This window comes from Gorilla gorilla, chromosome 13, assembly GCF_029281585.2.
Source record: "Gorilla gorilla gorilla isolate KB3781 chromosome 13, NHGRI_mGorGor1-v2.1_pri, whole genome shotgun sequence".
NCBI lineage: Eukaryota > Metazoa > Chordata > Mammalia > Primates > Hominidae > Gorilla > Gorilla gorilla.
Window position 1 is genome coordinate 96,096,715 of NC_073237.2, and position 18,640 is coordinate 96,115,354.

Below are 18,640 nucleotides of genomic sequence, written 5' to 3' on the forward strand. Positions count from 1 at the left end.
AATCTTTCTCCTCTCCCATAAAGCCACGTGTGTTCAGGGGAATGGGAATGCCCTGCTCCAGGAGAATACCCTGCAGATCTGGGGGTGGCTACGAGACAGGGAGCCCACCAGCATCTCACTACCCAGTGAGTAGAGCAGAGTGAAGCCCAGTGAGAGAGTTCTAGGGAGACCTTGGCCTGAAGATGGAGGCATACACTTGAACACAGAGACTTGTGCCCACTTTCGCTGCAGATTCGTGAAGGCAAGAGGCTTATTGGAGTAGTCCTGCAGCAGCACATCAAGGAAAAAGTATAGCATAGTATTCCTGGGAAGAAAAGGGTGTGTGGCATCTCCACCCTGGCTTCACGACAGAAGGTATGGAAGAAAATCTCAGTGGTTTCCATCAGACTACAACAAGGACTACAGAGCAGAGGAGGGACAAAAAGGAGTACCCAGACAGACAGGACAAACAAGATGGCATCCTACCAAAGAGGGGACTGAAGGTAGGGACCACAGCAGTGCTGCCCCCCATCTCCCCCGCTAAGAAAGCCCTCATTGACAGAGGAGATCAGGTTGACCTGAACAAGAAATCATCACAAGAAGACCATTATATCAGCAAGTCCACCAGAAGCAGAGAGAACCAGAGTAACCGGAGTAAGACCCAGGGCACTTTCCCACAACTGGCAGGTGGCCAAGTGTCTAAGAGTTTGTTATCTCCTCTAAGCACCCCCTACCTGCCTCAATCCTGGACAACCTATGTGTACAGAGAGAAGGGGAGGAGAGATATCTTAGATGCAGTCTCTCTGTCTCTCAACCCCTCTCTTTCTCCATACCCGCTCCAATCCACTCTTTGAGTCCCGCAAGCAATAGGTTAAGGGAAGAATTTTAAATTGGATATGAGTTTGGAGTTTTAAACTGTATTGGATGGAACTTTGCTCATCAAAAATGACTGGAATGTCAGTGGTTGCTAGGAGTTACAGAGGAGGGAGGGATGAACAGGTAGAGTACACAGGATGTTTGGGGCTGTGAAAATACTCTATATGATACTATATTGGTAGATAAATGTCATTTTATATTCGTCCAAACCCATAGAATGTACACCAAGAGTAAACATTAATGTAAACTATGGACTTTGGTTGATGATGTGTCAATGTAGGTTCATTGATTGTAACAAATGTACCACTTTGGTGGGAAACGTTGATAAGGAGGAAGCTATACAAGTGTCAGGGCAGGAGGCATATGGAAAATTACTGTATCTACCTCTCAGTTTTAATGTGAACCTAAAACTACTCTACAAAAATAAAGTCTTGGCTGGGCGCGGTGGCTTACACCTGTAATCCCAGCACTTTGGGAGGCCGGGGCAGATGGATTACTTGAGGTCAGGAGTTTGAGACCAGCCTAGCCAACATGGTGAAACCCCATCTCTACTAAAGACACAAAAATTAGCCGGGCATGGTAGTGGGCGCCTATAATCCCAGCTACTCAGGAGGCTGAGGCACGAGAATCGCTTGAACCTGGAGGCAGGTGTTGGTGTTGCAGTGAGCTGAGATTGTGCCACTGCACTCCAGCCTGGGTGATAGAGCAAGACTCAGTCTCAAAAACAAAAATAAAAAATAAAAAAATAAAGTATTTTAAAATGTGTCTGGCACGTGGTCAGTGTTCAATTAATATTTATATAATAAATCAATGAATTGATGTCTTTTAAGGAAAATTTAACCCAAAACAATACTTTTGTTTAGTGTCAATAAAGTATTATCGACATTTAAAAAAGGAATTAACTGTTGATATATAAAACTATAAGGACTGACCTCAAAATCATTATAGCAAATCAAAGTCTCTCTCAGATTTTAAAAAATAGTTCATGCTGTATGATTCCATTCCTATAAAATTCTAGAAAATGCAAACTGCTGTATTGTAATAGAAAGCATATCAGTGTCTGGGGGAAGGGGTGAAGGGAGAAATGGATTATAAAAGGGCACCAGGAAACTCGGAGAAATGGAAATGTTCATTATTTTGGTAGTAGTGATGGTTTCACAGGTGTAGACCTATTCAAAACCTATCAAATTGTATCCTTTAAATATGTGCAGTTTATTGTAAGTCATTTATATCTCAATTAAAAGTTAAAACATTTAATGATCAGAATGTTTGGGTACCTACTTAAGATGCCGGGAAAAGGAGAGTCTACAGAGTTTAGTAGAAAGAAGTGATGGAGAAAAAATTAAGTTCTTAATATATCCCAACTAAGTTGTCATTAAATAGGTTACATTCTAATACACTCTACTGAAAGGACTCATTTCAGAACCTTACCAAAAGTAACCCAATTTAGAGGACCGTGTGCAAGCATGGCTGGGGTACACTCTAGTTTTCTTGTCTTCTTGTTTGAAAAATAAATTAGTTAATACAATTTCCCTTCTATGATATTCTGTCTGAAATCAAATCAAAGAAATAAGTCATATTTATGCACAGCAGATAAACCTGAAATGGGACCTACAACCCCCTTCCTTGTGAGTCATCTTAATAACTACAGAAAGCTGTGACCCGGTGTTTCCAGGAGAACCATCACTCTGCTGTGCAGATGAGTCATGAGAAAACTGGCCAAGGATGCTTGACAGCTTCAAACCACCTCCCATGGAGCTGGCCATTTTCTTTCTGTTCATCCTTATTCTTTTTTTTCTCATATTTCTTTCCAAAATTCATTCTTATTTGAATTACGAATTAGTATAACAAGAATATCCTACCTACTACCCTAAGAAAAGGACAATAAGAACTTTCAAAAATTACTGTAACTACAGTGATTCAATTATGTTTCCTACTTATAAAAGTAAAATGGATTTTTTTTCCTCCACCAGAAAACGGTCCAGATTCCCAACAGTCTCCAGTCTTAGTTTGATACCATAATTGCCATAAATAAATTTCTTACGCACTAAAACCAGTTTTGCCCTTTTCCCAGGAGGCTTTTGTAAAGCTCAACATAAATTCAGCTATCTCATATGATGCAATTGTGATTTAGGAAAAGCAAAGACCATCATCAATACACAGTTTCATCCTCCCACACCCACAGCCCAATCTAACTGCCGCCAAGTCCCCAAACCCTGAAACTCCCACCCACAAGCTGCCAAACCCTCTGGTTGCCCTATCACTGGCAGATGCTACGATGCTCTGTCAGTAAAAGGTTTGTGAGAAACTGAAAAGTGTACAAAATCAAACAGAATGCAGAGACATTTTTACTGAATTTAGTATTTTGGGATTCTAGAATACTTAATGTTTAAGAATTGAAAGATTTGAGGATCCATAGCCCTGTGTTTCTGTATTTGGTGACTGCAAAATAGTTACTACCTGGTTACCCCAAAAGGAATGAGAGATGGCAGTTTGTGAAGACTTTGAACTTGCCCCATGAAAAGCATCATATACATACAACTCTGTAAATATAAAATAATTTCGGTCACTGGGAGGCTGGCATCTGCCATGGTCATTATTCTACATTTAAGCAGTGCAGTGAATACTCATAAGTAGAGTGATGTCATTCTGCCTAGGGGGAAGCCATATTCCACTGTCATCACGCAAAATAGATCGAGCTGTGCTTAAGGTGGCTTAGTGACATAGCGAACTGAAATGCCATGACCATGGTCATATTATTCCTAAAGAACTCACTAAGGTCCTTCACCAAATCCTGTAATTTTTATTTCATGCTGAAAAGCAATCCTGATACTCTGAGCCCCTCATTTTACATATGGGAAAACTAAGGCCCAGGAATTTTAAAGATTTACCTGCATCAAGTAATCAGATAGCAAGATTACCTAAAATCTAGACTTTTAAATTCCTAGCCTTGCACTCTCCTCACCCCCTTTCTCTGTTGCCTAGTGTGATACAAACCCAGTTTCCACAGACACTTTTCCCATCCAAGTCTCACCTCTGTGCTACTACTCATATACCTCAAATTATCAAAGCTGCCTCTGATTGCTTGAGCTGAATGGACATCTCTTTTTCCGATTCCTAGCACAATCCTTGCTGGCACAGCACCGCCTTCTCTTAATTTTGATGTGAACCTAAAACTGTTCTGAAAAAATAGACTTAAAAAAAGTACCTGGCATATGGTTGGCACTCAATTAATATTTGTAAAATAAATCAATGAATAGGTGTCTTTTATGCAAAAATCAACCAAAAACAATAGTTTTGTTTAATTAGTTTCAATAAAGTACTATCAACATTAAAAAAAGGAATGACCTATTGATATATACAACTATAGGGACTTATCTCAAAATCATTATGGTAAATCAAAGTCTCAGATTTTAAAAAATAGTACATGCTGTATGATTCAGTTCTTTTATTTTATTTTTCCATAAGTTATTGGGGTACAGGTGGTATTTGGTTAAGTTCTTTAGTGGTGATTTGTGAGATTTTGGTGCACCCATCACCTGAGCAGTATACACTGCACCATATTTGTAGTCTTTTATCCCTCGCCCCCTCCCACTCTTCCCCCCAAGTCCCCAAAGTCCATTGTGTCATTCTTATGCCTTTGTATCTCATAGTTTAGTCCCCACATATCAGTGAGAACATACAATGTTTGGTTTTTCATTCCTGAGTTACATCTCTTAGGATAATAATAGTCTCCAATCTCATCCAGGTCACTGCATCACTGCAAATGCTGTTAATTCATTCCTTTTGCGGCTGCATAGTATTCCATCACATTATATATATATATATATATATATATCTATCTCACAGTTTCTTTATCCACTCATCGATTGATGGGTATTTGGGTTGCTTCCACGATTTTGCAATTGTGAATTGTGCTGCTATAAACATGCACGTGCAAGTATCTTTTTCAAATAATGACTTTTTTTCCTCTGGGTAGATACCCAGTAGTGGGATTGCTGGATCAAATGGTAGTTCTACTTTTAGTTGTATGATTCAATTTCTATAAAATTCTAGAAAATGCAAACTGCTCTATTGCAATAGAAAGCATATCAGTGTCTGGGGAGAGAAGTGAAGGGAGAAATGGATTACAAAGGGCACCAGGAAACTCAGAGGAATGGAAATGTTCATTATTTTGATGGTAGCGATGGTAGTGTTTAAGACCCTTCCCCTTAAAGCTTGGGTTTCTTCTCCTTCCTAACTGCTACCCCTGCCTAGAATTTCACTCCACCCAGCCCCAGCATCCCATTCTCTTGATTCCTGAGCCCCAGCTCCCTCAATCAATACTTACTCTGAAACCTTATGTACTGCAGTATTATATTCACTTTTTGTTTTATTTCTATTCTATTGTACTGTAACAAATTACTACAAATCCAGTAGCTTAAAACAACACAAATCTATTATTTTAGAGTTCTGTAGCTCAGAAACCCAACATGGGTCTCACTGGACTAAAATCAAGGTGTCGGTAGGGCTGCATTCCCTTCTGGAAGCTTTGGAGAGAGTCACTGACTTGCCTTGTCCATCTTCTAGAGGCAACCCACATTCTTTTTCTCCATCTTCAAAATCAGCAACATAACATCTCTCCAACCCTGCTTTATTATCACATCTCTTTGACTGTCTTCTTCTCCTCCCTCTTCTGCTTTTAAGGCCTCTTGTGATTAAACTAGGCCCCCCAGAATAACCCATGATAATCTCCTTAGTTTAAGGTCAGCTGATTAGCAACCTTAATTCCTGTTGCCATGTAAACTAATATATTTACAGGCTCTGGAGATGAGGGAGTGAATATTTTGGGGGAGCCATAATTCTGTCTACACAAGTGTCACTTCTCAATGTTTCCTCTTCCCTTCTGCACACTCTCCTCATCCCTACACACCCCCCATCCCTGATCTAGGGAATAATGGATTCTGGACTGACTGAATCCCCAAATGATCACTGGGGCCCATCTTGTCCCATCTACTCTCCTCAAAGGTCTGGGAGGGCCACCGGCCAGGCCACCCCATGGTCTTCTGTCTGCCTGAACTTCCTAGAAACAGGTAGGGCAGAAGACACTAGAATAAGGAAAAGAAAGTTGGGACACAGTGTAAAATTCAAGGACCCAGAAAGACCAGTACACACAGTGCTATTGCTGAGGCTGGTCTTGGTCCTGATCAAACACAACATGAACACACAGGCCACTGAGCATGTGTGTTGACACTTCAACAGGAAATTCCTTAGGAACAGCCTTCATAGGCAAAATCATAAAAATCAATTGCATTGTCAGATCATCTACATTTTGCTTTAGGAAAAAAAAATAAAAAATAAAAATCTCAACTCAGACAGCTGTGAAACATGTTATGGAATCAGCCCTAGAGAGTCCTAGTAACCACCGTGAAAGACTTCCTTGTTTTTTATTATTATACTTTAAGTTCTGGGATACATGTGCAGAACCTACAGGTTTGTTACATAGGTATACACGTGCCATGGTGGTTTGCTGCACCCATCAACCTGTCATCTACATTAGGTATTTCTCCTGATGCTATCCCTCCCCTGCCCTCCCCCACTCCCTGACAGGTCTCGGTGTGTGATGTTTCCTTCCCTGTGTCCATGTGTTCTCATTGTTCAACTCCTAGTTATGAGTGAGAACATGCGTTGTTTGGTTTTCTGTTCCTGTGTTAGTTTGCTGAGAATGATGGTTTCCAGCTTCACCCATGTCGCTGCAAAGGACATGAACTCATCCTTTTTCATAGCTGCATAGTACTCCATGGTACATATGTGCCACATTTTCTTTATCCAGTCTATCACTGATGAGCATTTGGGTCGGTTCCAAGTCTTTCCTGTTGTGAATAGTGCTGCAATAAACATACATGTGCATGTGTCTTTATAGTGGAATGATTTATAATCCTTTGGGTATATACCCAGTAATGGGATTGCTGGGTCAAATGGTTTAAACTTCTAAACAAAGATTTAAGCGAAGTTACAGAGATAGATCAGAAAGGTCCCCCATGCCCTTTGCCCAGTTCACCAGTGGTTGTATCCTACATAACTAAAGTACAATATCAAAATTAGGAAACTGACATTTGCACAACATGTGTGTATAACTCTATGCCATAAGACTTAACATTTTTAAAAATATAACTAGACAAATGTATATTCCGATATCCACCACTCAGTCAGAATCATACAAAGATGGTAGCAGCACTCCATACAACTTGTGGATTCACCTCCTACCAAGAGGTCTACACTGGGTGGCTTTTAAGGAGTGACACAACCTTAAGGTCAAGTAGTCAAGTATACAGTAAAGCACAGAGAACTTGACAAGAACCTACACTAGAATTGTGAAACCACCACCACAGACACTTCTCCTGCCCTGCTGGGAGCTCAGTCCTCATGGCACACCTGCTCAAATGAGGAAATGCTTTTTAAACATTTTGATATGGTTTTCCTCAGTGTACAGGAACTCTTTACACTCTCTCTTTAGAGAGAGCAGATTGAAATACCATCTCAGGAGTACATTTCTCTCCATCACAGGCATGAACTCAAGAGAAATCCTCTCAATCAGCCCCACAAAATATCAGAAAATGTTAGACCTACAATCGCCCATAAAGACTTTCTAGTTTGGTTGAATCCTTTTATTTACAGATGAGGAAACTGAAATCTGGGGAGTGGAGAGATCACTAATCACTTAGTCATAAGCTAGCTAGTGGTTGTTCTAGAATTAGAACCTGAGTCTTCTAATCCCCAAGTTGGCACATTTCTTAGTATTGAAACCGCCTTTGCAAAAATTATAACTGAGGAAATTATGACAATGGAAGAGATCAGATCTAACCAACTTCATCTTCCTTCTAACCTTTAAGCTGTCCTTGTTCATTCCTGGGCAGAGGCCGAACTAACCTTGGGAAAATTGATAGTAGCCCTTTCCCCTCCCCCAGAAAACCTTCTTGCCTAGGGACCAGCCTGCCTTTGTAGAACAAATTAGCTACAAGATTAGAAGTTATGGTTTAGGAGTCATGCAGCCTCCAGCTGCAAGTCTGAACCTCTCCAAATTGCTCCTGGAAATAACATCACTATTGTAAAACCTAAGATCAGTGCTTGAGATATTTTGCAGACCCTGCACACAGTGCACCAGCTGACACCATCCAGAATAGTAATCTGGCTCAACCAGTTCTGCAATCCCATCCAGGAACGGATGACAGCAAGAAGGAGTCACTTCGACCCCCTATGATTCCATCTCCAACCTGACCAATCAGCACTACCCACTTCCCAAGCACCTAGCCGCCAAGTTCTCCTTAAAAACTCTAATCCCCAAATGCTCTCAGAGAGACTGATTTGAGTAATAATAAAACTCCAGTCTCCTGCAGAGCCAGCTCTGCATAAGTTACTCTTTCTCCATTGCAGTTTTCCCATCTTGATAAATCAGCTCTGTCAAGGCAGTGGGCAAGATTAACCTGTTGGGCAGTTACAGTATCCATATTATCTGTCTTCAAATATATACTCCTGAAATTTTAACACGATTTTTGTTGAGATTTCAAGAGCATTTGAAGATAGCTAAAAAAAGGAATAACACTATGAGATGCACAATGCCATGTGCAATGAATTTGAGTGGCACAGAAATTGTGAGGATACTGGTAAAGAGACTATTGAAATATACCAAAGAATATATATCATGTTGGCTTCAACTCAAGTGATGGCAATACAATTGAAAAGAAGCAAAAGAATTCAAGACGTATTTTGGAAGTAGAATCAGAATCAGCTCAACTCTGTCATCTGGATCATCAGTTATGAATTTCTGAATCTTCCAGGAAAGTCTAAGCATTCAGTCTATGACCATGAAACAGACCAAAGGTGAGTAAGAAATTTGCCCTCATTGTCACTGTCATTATTAGGACCCACCAACACTGCTTAGTTCAGACTGTTCCACTTATCTTGGCAAGAAACACCTACTTCTTTCACACATTTACAGACATAGCTTCTCCCATGCACTTAGACAGCTTCCTACCTAAAAAATTGACATACATATTGTGCCCCAGGATTAGGCTCAATTGAGCACTTGGCATTGGAGTATTGCCCGTCTCTGTCTATATCCACTCTGCCATATCTTTCTGTTAGATATACTCATAAGTTCAAGTCATCCCAGGTTTAGTTGCACATTAAAAGCTTATTACCCTGTGTTTCCAGAAAGGCAAAGCAGTAGCAGCACCCCTGCTGCTTGTGTAAATATGGAATTATCTAGGCTGGTTCATGGATCTACCCCTGCTACCCAAGATCCTCCATTTCCCTGAAGGAACTAGAATCCAACCCTGAAAACCTAACCTGTCAGCCAGGGGAAGCTGACCTCTTGTCTAATGTCTGTAGCCTTGTGCTGAGACTGGTTTTCCACACCTCTCACTTTGTCTCCCACACTCCTCCCAGGCTGGCAACCCAGGCATGCATTGACACCTAGAACCATTGCTGACCCAAGACCCTTTTTTGCTCTCTGTGTGCTTCTCTTGGATTGGATACTGGAACAGATGAGAGTTAGTTTTGCCACATTCCCCTAGGCTTAGTTTTGGTCTTCCCATAGGGGAAAGTCAGCCTGGTTTGTTTACTTCAAATGATAAAGGAAAAAGAGAATGGGAAACTCTCAAGTACTGCTAATTGAAATGTAAATGCATGCATCCACTCTGAAGAGAAATTTAGCAAAATCTTGAGAAGTTAAAGATGCATGTATCCTGTAATCCTACTCCCAGGTATATGTCCTCAGAGAAATAAATGATATGGTCACAATAAATAAATACAAGATTGTTCATAGCCACTTTATTCTTAATAGGAAAAATTTTAAATAACCCAAATATTCAATAGAAGAATGTATAAACAAACTGTGGTGTAGTTATAAAATAGAATATTACCCAGCATTTAAAAAAAAACTTACGAATATACACAATAATACTAATGGCTCTTAGAAATACTATGTTGAGCAAAAAACATAAGACTCAAAATGTACATACTGTGTGATTCCATTTAAGAACAGGCAAAACTAATCAAAGTAGTGGTTAACTCTGGCAGGATGTGGAAAGTAGGGCTTATGACTGGAATAGGACATAAGGAAACTTTCCGGGGTGATAAAAATATTCTATATTTGTATCTGGGTGGTGGTCACTTGGTCTTATACATGTGTGAAAAGTCATCAGGTTGTACACTTACAATTTGTGTGTTTTACTGTATCTAAATTATACCCCAAAGGTATAAAACAAAAGCAAGTAACATCGATATGTTATCAATATGTTTTAAATAGAGATAAGCAAAAGGAGTGAATAAAATCATTCACTTCCTACCGTTCAGATATAACTACTAAGTGATTTTTGTAGTTACGTTTTTTAATTTTATAAATCATATTGCTTTTTAAATCAGCTCTTTTCTATTTAACATCATCATTTAATTGTTTTATAAGAAGTGATCTTCAAACTTTCTAGCAGCAGAAATCTTTCCTGAAACAAAATTTTATGTGAGCCCCAACATACAGATATTGTTCCGGTGAGAACATATTTAGGAAGTCCTGCTCTTCCTGTTCTTTGCCCTCCTCTGGCAGCCTCTGAGCCATCATAATGGTACCAGGTAGTTTGAAAATCACTGTCTCCATTTCATTTTTAATGACTGGATTTCAGTTCATGAGTGACCCACAATTTAACTCTGAGAATAACAAAAATGTCAACATCTTGAGTATTCAAAGCCTCTTCTTTATTTTCCACCCTTGAAGGAAATCCTGCAGTTGTCTGATCAGAATTGACTCCATTCACCCAGTTCACCCCAAATATCCCTCAAAAGGGATTGTTTTGTCCAATTCATTAATAAAGAATGTAAAAAGAAATGTTTTAGGTAGTCTTTTTGACATGAAGCCAAAGAGACTCTGTGAGGTCTTACACTAGAGGGAAAGTATTAGCAGATAGAAAACAGACACAGGAAATGGAAAGTTGACGAGGAAGACGATAATGCTGGGTGCAAGAAAGAATTTGATATAAATTTTGGACAAAAGTAATAGAATTGGAAGCAGCTGCAAAGAACAGGAAAGATACTGGGAGTTAGAGGTATTTGACATTGTGAAATACAGTTGGATAAGGAAAGCTCCAAAATGCTTCTCCTTTTTTCCATCCAAAATCAATTTTTCTTTATTAATTTATGAAGTACATTTTGTATCACTGCTTGAATCTGATTGCATTTCCATGATTTAAAATTTTTTAATTTTATTCTTAATCGACAAATGATAATTGTATATATGGGGTTCAATGTGATGTTTCTATATATGTATACATTGTGGCAGGATTAAATAAAGGTAATTAATAAATCCATCACCTCATATATTTACCATTTTTGTGGTGAAAACATTTAAAATCTACTCTTTTAGCAATTTTGAAATACACATGGCATTATTAATTATTATAGTCACTATTCTGTGCTATAGATCACTAAAGCTCATTCCTCCTAAAACTTGGTACCCTTTTATCAACATCTCCCCTTTCCCCATCCACCTCTGTCTCCCAGGCCCTTGGTAACCAGCATTCTACTCCTATGAGTTCAACTTTTTTAGATTCCACATGTGAGATAATACAGTGTTTGCCTTTCTGTACCTGGCTCATTTCACTTAGCATAATGTCCTCCAGGTTCATCCATGTTACCACAAATGACAGAATTTTCTTTTTTAAGGCTGAACAGTATTCCATTGCATATGTACAATACCATATTTTCTTTATCCACTCATCTGATGATGGACACGTAGGTTGCTTTCATATCTTGGCTATTGTGAATAATGCTGCAATAACAGGGGAGTGCAGACATCTTTTCAGCATACTGATTTCAGTTCCTTTGGATATATACCCAGAAAAGGACTGCTGGATCACATAGTAATTCTATTTTTAGTTTTTTGAGGAACCTCCATAACATTTTCCATAATGGTGATACTAATTTACATTTCTTGCAACGGCACCCAGGGGTTCCCTTTTCTCCACATCTTTGCCAACACTTATCTTTCATCTTTTTTATAACAGCCATTTTAGCAAGTGTAATGTAATAGCTCATTGTAGTTTTAATTTGCATTTCTCTGATCTGAGCATTTTTTCATGTATATCTGTTGGCCATACAATGCTTTTTCTAAGATAACCGTTAACTAGTGCTCACTCAAGTTTTTATAATGCAGCATTTTTCCTGCTGATTTAAATGAATTTATAACATAACTTGTTGTATGTTAATGTTATATACACTTGTGACTCTTTCTAGACTTTTAATTCTATTGCTGTGATCTACCTGTCTACTTCTAAACCAGTTCTAAGTAGAACAAATTACTACAGCTTTGTAACATTTTAATAACTTATAGGACAAGTCTCCCTTCATCACTTTTTAAAATATTTTCATTAGATATATTTTACTTTTTTGAATGTTTGCAACTCCATCTAAACTTTAGAATCATGTTGCCAAATTTTCAACATCTGTCATTGGTTACAATTAATTTGGTTACAATTTAATTTGTAGAGGAATTTAGAGAAAATTTACACTTTCATAATTTTGAGTCTTTTCATCCAGAAATATGGTCTGTCTCTCCACTTATTGAAGTCTTCTCTTATCCCTTAGAAAGTATTGTTGCTTTTTTCATATAGTTCAGCACATTTTCTGCTAAGTTAATTCCCAGGTTTCTGTATTTTTAATTGTGATTGTGAAAGGGATATTTCTTCCATTACATTCTCTAGCTGGTTTTTGTTTTCTAAGAATGCTACTATACACACACACACACACGTATATACATACATGTGTATATGCATATGTACATATGTATGTGTGTGTACATACATACATAACCAGATAGCCTACCAAAAATTCATATTAGCCCTAAAACCTCTTCATTTGATAACCTTATATATTCTAAATATTTTCTAGGTTATAATAATTGCATCCCTTCTTTCCAATATTTATACTTATTCTTAGTTTAAAATAATAGCTAGGAACCGCCATAATAGCATTAAATATTTTCAGTGATATTTGGCACCTCTAATGGAATGCTCCTAAGGTTTCATCATTAAGTAAGATGTTTATTCTGAGTTTCTTATAAATAGTATGTTAAGAAAATCTACTTTTGGTCCTACCTTACTGGCAGTTTGAATTAATTAACATAAAATATATTTTACTAAATGCCTTTCGGGCATCATGTTTGTTCCTCTTTTAGCTCATTAAATGTAGGTAATTACATTAATAAATTTCGTGTTCATCCAAAAATCCTGAATTAAACCCTACATTGTACAGTTATGATATAATATATTTAATATGGTATATAAATCAATTTTTATATTTCTATGGAATATTTACATCTATTTTCATAAGTGAGATTGATATAGTTGCATATGTGTGTTTGTATGGGCATGCTAGTTTGGTCAGATTTGGATATCAGAATTACGCCTGCTTCAAAAAAACTGAATTGAGAAAATTTCCGCATATTTCTAATATTCAAAATATCTACTTAATAAAAGAGATATCTGCTCCTTGAACATTTTTAGGAATTATCCACAAAAATCATCAGTCTAACATTTCCTGGATAGAATAGATCTTCAACAATCTTTACAATTTCTTGTATAATTGTTGGTGTATGCAGATCTTAATTACTTTTAGAAATTTGATTGTGTGTGTGTGTGTGTGTCTACAACCTGGAGGTAGTCTCCAAGACTTCCAGTGAAAGTGATACCGAAGCTTGAATTTGGGATGCTTCACACACAGATCTTGCTCTGTCTCTAAACTTTCTTAAGAAATTAGAAAAAGAAGACCAAACTGAACCCAAAATAAGTAAAGATAAGGGCAGAAAGCAGCCAAATAGAGACAATGGAGAAAATTAACAAAGCCAAGTTTGTTCTTTGAAAAGTATAATAAACTTGATCAACCCCTAACAAAACTGATAAGGAAAATCATCCATTTATCATGACTTTCAGACCCATTAGTTAAAGATGAGTGTTATGTTCATATGCAATTTCTTATCTCCCTTGTATCTGTGGTTTCATGCCTATTTCCAGTCTTATTTTTGTGTCTGTTTTTCTTCTTTGATTTGCCTTATTTATCTCAACGTACAAAATGGACTTACCATTCCGTTCTCTGCGTTTACCAATTCTGTAACTTATGCATTTAATTTTGTTAGTTTTCACATCCTACATTCTCAATTATATTCACTGTTCTATTTCTTCTTTTTTTTTCTTCAAGTTCCAGGGTACATGTGCAGGATATGCAGGTTTGTTACACAGGTGTACTGTGGTATTTCGCTGCACAGATCAACCCATCACCTAGGTATTAAGCCCAGCATCCATTAGCTATTCTTCCTGATGCTTTCTCTCCCCTGACCCCACCCCTAATAGGCCCCAGTGTGTGTTGTTTCCCACCATGTGTACATGTGCTCCCGCTTATAAGTGAGAACATCTGGTGTTTGGTTTTCTGTTCCTGCTTTAGTTTGCTGAGGACAATGGCTTCCAGTGCTATCCATGTCTCTGCAAAGGACATGATCTCATTCCTTTTTAATGGCTGCATAGTATTCCATGGTGTATATATACCACATTGATCCTAATTTCTTTATTCATTCTTCTCATTTCTCATCTTTAATATCAAAATATGTTTAAGGCTACAAATCTTCTCTGAATACTACCTTGGCCATACTTATAAGGTTTTTTTTAATAGGCTTTTTTAGAATTGTATTTCTATTGATAAATAATAGTTGTACATATTTTGGGAGTACCTGTGTTATTTTTATACCAATATACCATGTGTGGTGATCAAATCAGGGTAATTGGAATATCTATCATTGCAAACATTTATCTTTTGTGTTGGGAACATTACAAGTCTTCTCTTCTAGCTATTTTGAAATATACAAGTTATTGTTAACTATAGTAATCCTATTGTGCAATCAAACACCAGAACTTATTCCTCCTATCTAACTATATTTTTGTACCCCTTAACCAATTTCTCTTTATCTCCCCTACCCCTCAGTCTCTGGTAATCACCATTCTACTCTCTACCTCAATGAACATACTCTACATTTTTAGTAGTAATTTTCATGTCATTAATGTATACATTTTCTCTTGGCCCCAAAAAGTGATTTAAGAGAGTGTCTGTTAAAATATTCAAGAATTTATGGGTTTTTTTGCTCTTGTTTGTTAACCATTAACCATCAATTTCAAATTTTTATAACGTAGTCAGAAACTGTGGCCTCTATATTTTCTGCTTCTGGAAATTACAGTTTTCTATCTGGACTACCATATAATCATATTTTGTAAAAGTTTAAAGTGGACACTGGGAAAGAATGTATATTGTCTCTTTGTAGGTTATAGAGTTTAATATTTATCACTGATTTTTATATATCCTCATTTCTTTATATCCTTATTTTCTTTATATCCTCATTCTGTCAGTTACTGAGAGAGTTGTGTCAGAAATTTCTTGCAGTTACTGTGGTCATTGCAAATCCCTCCTGTATTTATAATAGTTTTGTTTATATATTTCAGATATAAATTTGTTTATATATTTCAGATATAAACATTTCTTATGAAGTATATCTTTATCAATACAAAATGCATTATCGTTTCATTTAATGTTTCATGTAATGCTTTTGCCTTGAAATCTACTATGTCTGATAATAATATTGCTACCCATCTGTTTGTTCTTTACTACAATTTTTGCCCAAATTTTATTTTTAACCTTCTTAGGTCATTGCTATAATGGCATATATAAAGCTGTTAGTTTTGTTTTTATAGAGGTAAAATATACATACTATGAAATGCCCAATCTCGAGTATACAATTCAAGTTCTGATAAATGTATATACCCATGCAACCACTATTCTGATCAAGAGATGAAAAATATCCACCACTCCAAAGTTATCACATACTACCATAGGCAACCACTGTTCTTACTTCTATCAACATAAATTTTGCCTGTTCTAGAGGTTTATATAAATAGAATTATTCAATATGTACTCTTTTATGTCTGGCTTCTTTCACTCAATATGTTTTCATGATTTGCTCTTGTTGTTGCATATATCAGTATTACATACTTTTTTCTTCCTGAGTAGTAGTCTTTTATATGAATTATATCACAATTTATCTTCCTGCTTACAGACACTTCCTTTCAGTTTGAGGCTAGTATGAATAAAGTTGCAGTGAACATTCTTATACATGTCTTTTTGTGGGTATACATCTTCATTTCTTTTGGACAAATACCTAGAAGTAGAATTTCTGGGCCACAGCATAGGTATATGATTAATTTTAAGAGAAACTGAAAAAATATTTTCCAAAGTGAGGTACAATTTTATACCCTCATCAGAAGCTTCTCCAATTTTAGCCTTTCTAGTGGGTGTAAAATGGTATCTCATAATTTTAATTGGCATTTTCCCAAAGACTAACGATATTGAGCAATTTCACAAATAGCATATTGACTATTTGTACATCTTCCTTGATGAGCTACATGCTCAAGTACTTTGCTCATTTTCTATTAAGTTGTTACTATTACTGATTTGTAGGAGTCTTTATTTATTCTGGACAAAAATCCTTTGTCTCCAATATATGTATTGCAAATATTTTCTCCCACTATCTTTTCCTTTTCCATTTTTGTTATGGTAACTTTTGATGAGCAAAAGTTTGTAATTCCAACTCATCACTTTTTTCCTTTCTGTTTAGTGCTATTTATGCCCTAAGAAATCTTTGCCTAACACAAATTTGTGAAGATATCCTCTTGCATTTTCTTCTAGCTTTATAGTTTTAATTTCACGTTTGGGTCTATAATTTATCTCTAAGTACTTTGTGGGTTTTGGTGTTGTCGTATAGAATTGTGTTATTCATTCCATTTTCCAATTGCTTGCTGCTGATTTATAAAAATACACTTTTTATATTGACCTTGTATCCTGCAGCCTTTCTAAATTCATTTATTAGTTCTAGTAGTTGTTTTGTAGATTCCTGAAGATTTTCTATGTAAAAAAATCATGTCTGTGCGAAAGAGGTGGTTGTACTTTCTTTCCAAGCTTTGTAGCTTTTATTAGGTTAGCGCAAAGTAATTGTGGTTTTTGCTAATATTTCTTTTTCTTGCCTCATTAGAACAGGTACGACCTCCGGTATAATATAGAAGTAGTAAGAAAGGATATCCATGCTTTGCTCTCAGTCACGGGGGAAGGCTTTTAATATTTCAGTGTTCAATATGATGCCACTATCGGTTTTGTAGATTTTTTTTCAGGTTAAAAAATTTCATTCTTTTTTGTTTCTGCCTGGAGACAGGATCTCACTCTGTCACCCATGCTTACAAGCAGTCCACCTGACTCAGCTTCCCAAGTAGCTAAGACTACAGGCATGCACACCACCATGCCTGGAAAACTTTTGTTTGTTTGTTTGTAGGGACAGGATATTGCTATGTTGCCTAAACTGGTCTCTAACTCCTGGCCTCAAGTGATCTTCCTGCCTTTAGCCTCACAAAGTACTAGATAATATGGTTAGGCTTTGTGTCCCCACCCAAATCTCATATTGAATTGCAATCCCCAGGTGTTGAGGGAGAGACCTGGTGGGAGGTGGTTGGAGCTTGAGGATGTTTCCCCCGCATGCTGTTCTCATGATAGTGAGTGAGTTCTCATGAGATCTGATGGTTTTATAAGTGGTTTGGTAGTTCTTCTCTTGCTCACTCTTCTCACCTGCCACCATGTAAGACGTGCCTGCTTCCCCTTCCACCATGATTGTAAGTTTCCTGAGGCCTCCCCAGCCATGCGGAACTGAGTCAATTAAATCTCCTTCCTTTATAAATTACCCAATCTCAGGTATTCCTTTATAGCAGTGTGAAAGCAGACTAATACACTAGGATGACAGGCATAAGCCATTGCACGTGACCTCTTTGTATTCTTTATTTGCTGAATCAGGAATATTTGAACTATTTCTGAACTTTTCTGAATTTATTAAGAGGACTATATCATTTTCCTCCTTTATTATGTTAATACGTGAAATACATTAATTGATTTTTGGATTAAACAATCTTGTACTCCTGGGATAAACCCCACTTGGTCATGATGTACTAACATTTTTATATATTGCTGTATTCAACATAATATTTCATTAAGGATTTTTGTGTCTATGATCATAAGGAATATTGATGAATTTTCTTTGCTTGAAATATTTTTCTCAGATTTTGGTATCTGGATAATGTCTGCCTCATAAAATGGGCTCCTCAATTTTCTGAATTTACCTAACTTTAATATTATTACTTGTTTGTGATATTCACCAAAGAAACCATATGGACCTGGAGTTTTCTTCATGGGGGTAAAGTTTTTTTGCCACAAATTCAAATTTTTAAATAGATATAAGGCTATTCATTTTTTCTATTCCATCTTGCATTAGCTTAATTTGAGAACATGTCTAATTTATTGAATTTTTTAGTATAAAATTTTCATAATATTCCCTTATTTTTTTTTAATTGAGATGGAGTTTTACTCGTTGCCCAGGCTGTACAGTGGTGCAATCTCAGCTCACTGCAACCTCTGCCTCCCAGGTTCAAGTGATTCTCCTGCCTCAGCCTCCTGAGTAGCTGGGATTACAGGCGTGCACTACCAGGCCCAGCTAATTTTGTATTTTTAGTAGAGATAGGGTTTCACCATGTTGGTCAGGCTGGTTTTGAACTCCTGACCTCAAGTGATCCACCCACCTCTACCTCCAAAGTGCATGAGCCACTGTGCCCAGCCTCTATTATTATCCTTTTAATGTTAGTATGATCTATAGTCATATAATTCATTCCCAATTTTGGTCATT

The 18,640-nt window shown here is 37.0% G+C and overlaps 2 long non-coding RNA genes across 3 annotated transcripts in view; one reads left to right on the forward strand and one right to left on the reverse strand.

Moving 5' to 3' along the window:
* The window catches only part of LOC129524462 (uncharacterized), a 447,472-nt gene that overhangs the window by 403,669 nt on the left and 25,163 nt on the right, over window positions 1-18,640 (reverse strand). The gene's annotated exons all lie outside the window — the stretch shown is intronic.
* The window catches only part of LOC129524461 (uncharacterized), a 42,133-nt gene that overhangs the window by 15,803 nt on the left and 7,690 nt on the right, over window positions 1-18,640 (forward strand). The window contains exon 5 of one of the 2 annotated variants that reach the window (XR_010130299.1): window positions 232-2,223. The exons of the other annotated variant lie outside the window; for it this stretch is intronic. This is a non-coding gene — a long non-coding RNA (uncharacterized lncRNA). Of the gene's footprint in view, window positions 1-231; window positions 2,224-18,640 lie in introns of those variants that run through there. 2 annotated transcript variants of the gene reach the window in all.